This window comes from Neomonachus schauinslandi, chromosome 5 (assembly GCF_002201575.2).
Source record: "Neomonachus schauinslandi chromosome 5, ASM220157v2, whole genome shotgun sequence".
Classification (NCBI taxonomy): domain Eukaryota; kingdom Metazoa; phylum Chordata; class Mammalia; order Carnivora; family Phocidae; genus Neomonachus; species Neomonachus schauinslandi.
Window position 1 is genome coordinate 25,112,615 of NC_058407.1, and position 11,053 is coordinate 25,123,667.

Here is an 11,053-nt window from a genome sequence, read left to right on the forward strand (position 1 = left end):
GTATGTTCTATTTTTGGACTCCTTGAATGTCTTGCCTAATTAAAAATTAAACTAAATTTTTAGAAATAAAAGGAAGAGTCATTTAACAATTCTGGGTCTCATTGTCTTCATTTGTACAATGAAGGGATTAGACTACACCAGGGTTTTCAACCTTTGGTACTATTGACTTTTTGGGCCAGACTATTCTTGTTGTGAGGCCTGTCCCTGTACTGTAGGATGTATGTATTATAGCAGCATCCCTGGCCTCTACCAGCTAGATGCCAGTTGCAACCCTGCTCCCCAACCCAAGCTGTAACAACCAAAAATGTCTCCAGACATTGCCCAATGTCCTCCAGGGGGGCATAATTGCCCCCTGTTGAAAATCAGTGGATTAGATCAATGGTTTATAAACACACGCCCCCCCCCCCCCCGACTTGGATCACTTTGTTTTTGTTTTTGCTCTTTATTTAAAGACTTGGATCACTTTGTAGGTAGTATTGGGGCTTTGCAAACTATTTTTATTATTAAAAACCAAAACAACTAACAAATCAAAGTATAGTTGAACAATTGTACATTTACTTAATGTAGACTGTATAAAACTGAAATCTCATGCTTCTTTGCTTTTATTATAATGAAATTAACTCAAAATATAAATACTGGTTGATTATCATGGATCAGGAGCTCTGACTGGCATTTATATATGTATCTGATTTATAAAAATAGGAAAGCAAATTGTCAATAAATGATATTTTTAGTTTCATAAATCCTCGATTCAACTTGAGGTGGAGGGTAGATAATAAAAGAAGCCTTTGGGGGTAAAAAAAGCTGGGGATACCTCAAATAATGTTGCCCCAACATTACTGACTTTAAACATACTGCAGTTCTTTGCCCTACTTCCATGGGGTGGCATTGGTGAGTTTCGAGTAAAATTTCTAATTGACACACAGGCATTTGCAAGTTAATCTGTACAAATGGGGACTTCACTGTTTGCACAACACAGATGAAACAAAACAAAAGCTCATGGAATTTCTCCCACAGTCGCCTGTTCCATACAATCTCCCCCCACTTTCCTCATCTGTCAAATGTTTACACTGAATCAAAGTTTTAAAAAATAAACCTTGGTAGCCTACCTCTTCACCTGTTACCCTCCTTTTACCAGATCTGTCTCTACACTCCCCTCCTCCAAAACAAAATGAAAATCTGGACATCCTATTTTGTTGCTTGCCAACCTTGGATGGTTCCCAATTACTAGCAGCCTGAAACAAACTCCTTGCCCAAGTTTCTCTCCAACTTCATCTCTCTCCATTCTGTCCCACAAACCACAATGCCTGCCTTTGAATCACGGGCCAGGGTTCTTTACTATACAAGATATTCTCTCCATCTAGAAATCCCTTCTTCTGTTTGCTCTCAGTCTCAGCACTACCGATTTTTTTTTTTTTTTACTGTGGTAAAATATACATAACAGAGAATTTACCACATTAACAATTTTGAAGTGTACAGTTAATCGGCATTAAGTACACTCACATTGTTGTACATCACTATCATCCACCCCCAGAACTTTCGAAGTATTTATATTTTGGATCAGATAATTCTTCATTGGGGTGGTTTTAGGGGGTGGGGGGTGTCCTGACCTGTACATTGTAGGATATTTAGCAGCATGCCTGGCCTCCACCCATTAGATTCCTCTTCTCCCAGTTGTGACAATCAAAAATGTCTTTTGACATTTCCAAATGTCCTCTGGGAGGCAAAGTTGTCCCTAGCTGAGAATCACTGTGTCATTTTAACTGCGAAGAAATAACTTTGGAAAAATGCATTATGGGCATTCATTAATATCAGACACAGAACTATTTGTAACTTGACTGTGTGTCAGATCAGTTGTGCTTTCAATAGTAAACAAATAGAGCATTTAATTGCCACAACGGTGATAACACAATCACTCTGATTGGCAGTGCTTCAGAATAGCTAAGACTAATCAGATAAGGTCTAGATTGGAAACGACAGCTTTACATGCATGACTGGATGTGTATGGGTGAAAAATTGTTGAAAGTATAGGGTTAAAAAGTCTATTTTAGTTTTTTTATCATAATTACTGCAAATTTTATACAGTGACATCAACTGGCCTGCAGGAAAAACCCATTCTGTGTTCTTTTTAGACCAAAAGAGTGTATCTGTCAAAAAAATTGTTTTATTTGATCTTCTTGGCCAATATGTAATGCAGTTACAGTGAACAAGACAATATAGACAAATATTTGAGAAAGATATTAGTTGTATGCCAGAAAATGTGTAAAATTTCCCAAAGCCAAATATTCTGCATCTAATGCTATCTGTCCAACACCTAAAATGAGGGATTTTGAGTACCACTTTAACTTTTCAGATGTTAGAGAATGTTTGCATGTGTTATCAAAATAATGTGGGCTATTATTCAGAGTACTAGAAGGGAGCCATTTAATGTTATCCACAATGTTCCAAATAGCTGAGATTTATCCTTAGGTGTGAGAACCAGTCAAGTTAGAAAAAGTCTGGTTTATTCCATACCAAATTAGTTCCATTATTTACTTCTAGCAATTATCAGGATATATTACTTATAGGTGCCACAATTCTAAAACAAAAATGTTGAAGTACCACACTTGGTATTTGGCTACATCCCAGACCTTAGTTTTGCATCAAATTGAGGAACTGAAATAGGTCATTTAAGGACATTTTCAGCTTTAATATACTGTTATTCTCTGATAGTTTAAATTAATAACTGGAAAAAAATGAAGATTAAAATAAATAATATCCCTTGAGTTCTAACTATGGGTTTCAGTTATAGGAGATTAACCCTTTATCCTCTCAAAGGACAGAATCGTTTTCCAGTTTAAGTAACAATAATTTTCTAGAAGGTTAAACCTTTCAGTTTACCGTGTATGTTGAGGACATTCGGCAGTAAAATATAATTATTTTAAAACCATGCGCTGAAAAATGAGCTCTTTCAATGATGCTGTTTATACTTAAACTCAGATTCTCAAAGTAGAGTAGAACAATTAGAAATGTGATAAATTAAAAAGAAGAACTAAAACTGGTTCTGTTTCTGCCTGATCATAGACAACAAGTTAGATTGCATTAGTGACAGTACAAGAGATAAAATTTATCAGCAGAATATATTTTATGCATAATATAATTAATTTATCCATAGATGTTTAGGTTTAATAAACGTTTTCTTCTTCCTATCAGAACATATTATGTTCAGAGAAAAGTCTAGACTGTCCTTGAATCTATATACTAATAATAATATTTAAGCCAGCAGCAGCATTGTTATGACTGCCATTTATGGAACACTTGTGTGCTAACACTTTACATATATTATATCATTTAATCCTTAAAGCAAGTCTGTGAAATAGACATTATTAGCTAGAGTTGCTAAGTAACCTGTTCAAAGTCCCACAAGGAATAAGCCTCAGAGCTCAGATCCGTCTTTCTCTAAACTTTGTCCCTTTGCTCTTCTAACCCAAACTGTAAGAACTTTGGGGAAGACAAACACGCAATTTTAATTCTTAATTACCCACATAGTTAATAATAGCCTCACTAAGACAGTGAAATCCCTGTACTGCAGACTGAGTGTGAATTATTTTGACATTTGTGACTGTCAACTTAATTACCCATACATGTGACCTTCTGTATAGTATCAGATTCATCAGTCAGTCTCTGAATTAGGTTTTGGTGAGTGGTCAAAATTAACATCACCCTTATATCACAATGTCTGCTATGCTTTATTCATTCTCTGTCTGTAAGCAGAAGGCCCACAGAAAGCTCCTAGAAGTTTAAATTAGAGGAAGACTTCTTTAACTTCTTATAAACGTACCCTCTCTTTTGCATGGTAGTCCTTCCTAGGCTTACTTAAAGAATAGACATTTTCCCATGGCCCCCTGCTGATTCTGAATGAACAGATTCTCAGCCCCCTGCTGACTGCTGAATATATTGTTTATCCTCATCTTTACTCTTTACTGACAGCCTTCATAATAACTTGCTTAGAAGACAAATGGCATGGCAGAATTTCTGATAACTCATTAAGGAAGAATACAGTAGATTTTTGCCAAATATCACGACCATTTTAACATGAACTAAGAGCAGTTTTTGTCAAGATGGAATAAGGAAAAGATGCTGCTGAGCAATATTGCCTTCTGTCAAAAACACATAATGTCTCTTTGCATTGTTTTTTAAAAAAATATTTTATGAAGAAGTCACTGTATAGACTATCAATAGCATTTCACCTCTGCACATGCTGTTCCCTCTGTGTGGAATGCCTTCTTTCTCTCCTTCCTCTGCCTACCTTTCCAGAGCCAGCCAAAGTGGAACTTTTCATATGAGCTTTTCCTTGTCTCCCATGGCCTCACTCCTTCTTCTGAGCTCTGACAACATCTTTTTTCTACCTCTATTATAACAATTAGCATGTTGCAGTGTAGTCTGTATAATTATTTGTCTGTCTGGACTCAACTAGAAACTTCTTGAACACAGGGACCATTGCATGCTTATTCCTCTTTGCATTGCCTGCACCCAGAACAGTGCCTAGCACAGAACAGGGTCTGGGTTCCTGATCATTAAATGACTTCACTACCATAGTGTGAATTTTTCCTTGTTGGGGTCCAGACCTTCTCAGAGTACAGTGGTTGTGATAATGGAAACTATTGACAAGTCCCAGCTCTGCTAATTTCTTGACGTGTAGCCTCTCAAGTTTCCCCATTTTGTAAAATGGGGATTGTAATGATACTTATCTCATAAAAGTAAGTTTCTGCAAATGTTTCCAGTTTTTTTCATAGTTATACATCTATTCAGGTTTTCTGCTATTTATTCTTGAGTCAATTAATGTAATTTATATTTTCTTAAGAACAATTCATATCTTGTTTTATTTTTTTTTAAGATTTTATTTATCTATTTGGGAGAGAGAGAGAAAGAAAGCACAAGCAGGAGGAAGGGCAGAGGGAGAAGCAGGCTCCCCGCTGAGCAGGGAGCCCGATGTGGGACTCAATCCCAGGACCCTGGGATCATGACCTGAGCTGAGGGCAGATGCTTAACTGACCGAGCCGCCCAGGTGCCCGATATCCTGTTTTATTTTCACAAAGTACTTGTAAGTATTCTCCTATTGGTTGATTTTGTCTATACATCCGGTTATGTCCCGTTCCTAATTTGTATGTATATGTGCTCTCCTGTCTTTCTCTAATCCTCTTTCTAGAAAGAAATACGTCAAAATGTTAATAGTGGCTCTCTCTGTGTGATAAGATTATGGGTTATTTTTATATTCTTCTGTTTTTTCCCCAAGTGTTCAGAAATCAGTGCATATATTACTTACATAGTCACAAAAAAATACTTAAAGAAAAAAATCTCTTTCAGTTCCTTTGTTTCCAAATAAGGAAACTGAGGCCAGGAACACTACACAGACTGGAACCAGGAAACCTGTACCGGCCCAACCACTTTTTGCTGTGAGGTAAGAGCCACGAAAACACCATGTTTTCTCTAGTTTTCATCTGATATAAAGAAACTAAGCCACTAATCTCACTTCCTCTCTTGTTTTCATCTTACATAAAGGTGACAATTGTTAGAATTGGGTAAAAGATCACTAAGATTTTGTCTTTGGGGCCTAACTCACTTTATGTCTTAAACTGAATTTTTTGGCAACTCAGCATTATAGTTGATGATAAAGGTAATTACTATAGTGATCAAGAACAACTTAGTTAATATGTGAAGATAATATATATGGCAATGAGTGAAATATTTGAAAGTGTAATTGGAAGGTTGATGATATATTTTTGATATTTTTAAATTTCCTGTGATTCTATAATAAGATTTTTAAAAAAGATTTTGTTTATTTATTTGTCAGAGGGAGAGAGCATACACAAACAGGCGGAGCGGCAGGCAGAGGGAGAAGCAGGCTCCCCGCGGAGCAAGGAGCCGGATGCAGGACTCGATCCCAGGACCCTGGGATCATGACCTGAGCTGAAGGCAGACACTTGACTGACTGAGCCACCCAGGTGTCCCACTATAATAAAAATTTTAAAAGAAAACTATTTTTTAAGGAATATTTTTATTTTTATTGGAGGAAAACTATTTTTTTAAGTAATGTCTATGCCCAATGTGGGGCTCGAACTTGAAACCCCAAGATCAAGAATCACATGCTCTAACTGACCCAGCCAGGTGCCCCAAGGGAAGACTATTTTTAAAAAAAACTGTCTGGGTCAGTTTGTAGAGCATGCAACTCTCGATCTCAGGATTGTAAGTCTGAGCCCCAGGTTGGGTGTAGAGATTGCTAAAAGAAAAAATCTTTTTAAAAAATTTTTTAATAAAAAATGAAAAAAAACTGGGAGAAGGCTCAGCAAATTTGAAAGAAGGGATTTGCAGTCCAATTGGAGTCAACAAATATTTTGGATTACCTACTTTGAATCTTTTACTAGACACAAATAGAAATGCTTTAATTACCTTTTTAAGGACATAAACGACTTTCAAAGAGACTTTCTACAAATAAATTTTAACTCTTAGATAGCTAGTTTTTACACTGTAAGTTACTTAAGGGCAGGCAAGACATCTTATTCATCTTTAAACTCTAAGTGACTTGCCTGGTGCTGACCACATAGTAAATACAACAATAATTTTGTCCTTTCCTTCTAGGATGTAGAAGATTTATGAGAGCAAAACCGTTTCCTAATATCATTGTTGTAAGGTCATTATCAAACCTTAGAACATTTCAGGAGTTCTCCAGTCCAGTGATGCCCTGAAAACAGCCATCCTATCAGGTTACTGACACTGAGTTCACAGTAAAAGCATGATATTGCTAAGACACATGACCATGAATTCACTTCCCACTATAAGCCAGTTAATGTTGCATAAAGAAAACCTCCAATCCATAACCATAGCCTTTACTCATTCTAACCACCGAAGCAGGTGTTTCTTCCATATCTTTTTGCAATTGGAAGGTATATATTCACTACTATTTTCTTGATCTCTCGCTCTCTCCTCCTCTGCCTCCCCAGTTAGTCTTTGCAAAAATATGCTTCTTAGCTCAATTCAAGGAGCAAGTGAACAGAATTTATTTTTGCCAGATGAGGTCCATGGGTCCAATGGATCCATCGGGACTGTACTAGGCTATTTGTTAACTAAGGTGAGCTGTAATGAATTTTTGAAGGCAAAAAAATGATGTCTTGCTCTAAGACTAGAAAATGTTTTCTGAAGTTAAGTTTAGAAACTGTAAGATGTTGGATTTTTGTTTGGTTTTGTTATATGTAATACAGATAGCTAAGAAAGAATAAAGATTGGCCTGTGATCTGAACTTTACAGTCCAATGATGTAATTGTGATCAATTAGAGACCCAATTGGTTTCTTTTTTTAGTATTATATGTCAGTGTCATACATCTATTTTATTATAGGCCTTAAGTTAAATTTCAATGCCTATTTCTACTACAGGAACTAGAAATTTTACACTAGGAATTTTACATCCATTACCAGAAATATAATAGACCATGTTCCAAAACCTTTGCCAATCTGTTCAACAAACAGGTGATTGGCCATATGCCAAGGGAACATGCTGCCCTCTGGAGGATATTGTGCTGTTACAGAATGAAAACATCCTCTCCCTGTGTATATTTCAAAGCTAGTGAGAAGTCATGAAACAAAACAAAAAGGTTTCATGGTCAAATCATTTGGAAATGCTACACTATCTCTGTGTAAGGAAATCACAATACAAATTGACATAAAAAATGGAGAAGTTCTATAATAAATTTGTTTCCCAAACTAATTGGACCATTTTCTCCCCTCCCTAACTCCTGTTAATATTTGGGGAACTAACATACAAATAATAGTATTTTGTATTTTGTATATAATTTCGTATTAATCTACAAATAACATTTGGGGTTTGAAGTAATTAAAGGAGAAAAACTTATTGCAAGATTTCTTCAATAAGCTATAAAAAGGAAAAGATTGATAAAGAAGCTGCATTGTAATAAAAAGATCCCATATCCATGCAGTGACATTTTGACTGGAGGGATACACTCTGATGTGGCAATGTGAGCTGCTATGTGATAGTATTCATGTTATCTGTCTTCTTAGTTATTATCTTAATACAACATTTGATATGTTTGTACTGTTGCATAGCAAATGGAATTATGACTTGTGCTTTATAACATACGAAGTTGATTTCATGTACTGTCAAACGTGGCAGGAATTAGACCAAAATATATAGACAGTGAGACTAGGTATGATAGGGTTCCACCCAGAAGTTCAGTTAGTAGAGGTGTAGATCCATTCATGCAATTACAGCTGTGTTTTCCTCAGCTTAGGAAGATGGCAAGTTTTATAGAAATAAAATATTTTTGGTCAAAAGGCTTGGGTTCATTCTCTCATGTCACTAATTTTGTGATCCTTGCCAATTAAATGGGCAATTCTCATGTGTAAAAGGAAGACAGAGAGAGCTGTTGTAACTGTTCGATGAGATACTATATGATGTGAAACACATCACACACAGCCTCTGATATATAGTAGCACCACAACAAATATAAGTTCAATGTAAAGATAATTAGTGAGCATAGCGATAATACCTTGACTCAAGAGCCAAGGAGTCAACATAGAAGGAAGCTGAAACTGGAAGTAAGAACTAAAGTGACCAATCCCATCCTACTTTGCCAGCAACCATCCCTGTACTAACACCTACGGTCCTGCATTAGGGAAACTCCTCAGTCCTGGGCAAAGTGGGGTGGTTGATCACCGTAACTCAAAATAGAATAGAATAACCCAAAATAGAAGTGCAAATCACTAGGAAAAAACTAGTGGTCAGAACGCAGACAGAGAGCCTGGGAACATTAGGAAGAATGGTCCTGAGATTGACCAGTATTTCTCAGATGGCAAACCAGGCTTGGAGTGTGAGTAGGGATAAAGCCACAGGTGGAGGTCAGTAGAAAGACTTGGCCCAATTAGGGAAACTCAGGATGCTCTACAAGTAACGTATACAAGAGAAATGTCACACAACTAATTTGTTGAGTGACTGTGGTGGTGAGACTAAAATGAACAACGTGGGGCTGCCTGGGTGGCTCAGTGGGTTAAGCGTCCGACTCTTGATTTCAGCTCAGGTCATGATCTCAGGGTCGTGAGATCAAGCCCCGAGTCAGACTCCATGCTGGACTTGGAGCCTACTTGGGATTCTATCTCCCTCTCCTTCTGCCCCTCCCCACTCTCTTTCTCTTTCTCTCTCTCTCAAAAAGAAAAAGTGAACGATGAGGAAAGAATAGTCTCTTAAGGGAGTAATGCTGGCACAATAGGGAGGGAACAATTCCCTACTTCATACAATACACAAAAATTGTCACCACAGAAGTCTAAATATGGAAATCACAACTTTAAACATTTTAGAAAGAAATAAAGGAGAAAAGCTTAATGAAGGATTTTTTACAGAAGCTATCAAAAGGGAAAGATTGATAAAGTTGATTACATTCAAGTGAAAATATCCCATGAACATAGTGAAAAACCAAACCATAAACTAGGGAACAATATTTGCAATACATCAAACCTGCAAAGTACTTATATCAAGAGTATGTTAAAGACCCTAACAATTCAAAAAGGAAAATGTCAGCAATCCAACAGACACATGAGAAGAATAAACAATTCAGGGTGCCTGGGTGGCTCAGTCGTTAAGCGTCTGCCTTCAGCTCAGGTCATGATCCCAGGGTCCTGGCCCCACGGGAAGCCTGCTTCTCCCTCTCCCACTCCGCCTGCTTGTGTTTCCTCTCTCGCTGTGTCTCTGTCAAATAAATAAATAAAATCTTAAAAAAAAAATTCATAGGAGAAACTTTTGTGGGGAAAAAAAACCCATAATTTTTAGGGAGCTCAGTTTTACTATGAATCAGAGAAACACAAATTGAATGACAATGAAATAACATTTTGCACCAAGCAGGTTGTCAGAAATTAAAAAGCCTGAGAATACTAAGTGTTGGTGAGAAGCAATAGAAATTCTTTCACGCTGCCGATGAGGGTGTAAATTCGTACAACTCTTTAGGAGAGCAAATTCTCAGTATCTACAGATGTTTTAGAAGTATAGACCCGAGCACCACATTCTAAGCATATAGACTAGAGAAACTCTCGTGTACACGCAAGTGATCACATACAAGAGTATTCAGTGCAGCATGGTTTCTAAGAGCAAAAGACTGGAAACAACTCAAATGTCCATCAACAATAAAATAAATTATGGTATAATCCAGCCAATTTATTAAAATAAATCAGTAGAGCTAATGACCAATATGAGTAAATCTGAAAAGCATACTACAAAACTAGAAAAATTAAGTTGCAGCAGGATTTATACAGTATGTTATTGTTTATATCAAGTATAAAAAATGCAATATTATAAACTTTATAGGTACACAAATACATAATGAAAGTATGAAAACAGTCACAGAGACAATAAACCAGAGAGTGGTTACCTCGGAGGAGAAAAGGACAAATAAAATCAGGAAGGAGTTCATAGGGCCTCAAATATGTCTACTATATTTTACTTTTAAACCGTCTAAAGCAACTATAGCAAAATGTTAAGACTGGCCAAAATTGGGTGATAGAAACATTACTATTATTTGGTTCTCTAAACTTTTCTCTACACTTTGAGTATTCTATTTTTTTAAGGAAAAAAAAAAGACAAGAGGCACCTGGGTGGCTCAGTTGGTTAAGCGACTGCCTTCGGCTCGGGTCATGATCTTAGGGTCCTGGGATCGAGCCCCGCATGGGGCTCCCTGCTCGGCGGGAAGCCTGCTTCTCCCTCTCCCACTCCCCCTGCTTGTGTTCCCTTTCTCGCTGTCTCTCTCTCTGTCAAATAAATAAATAAAATCTTAAAAAAAAAAAAGACAATGTTATTAACATTTAAATTCAGATTATTTCAATATTACTCTAAAATATAAAAAAAGAAACAAAACTATGCTTTTAAGAATTGATCAAGCCGTTTAGCATAATTTCCAAAGAATAAGTTAAAATTACCCATAGTTCACTGCCACTTAATCAACAGTAGATGTCACTTTACTTCATGCATTTAGTGTATATGAGAGCTTTCTAATTGAAATTAGATGAACTTGAATAT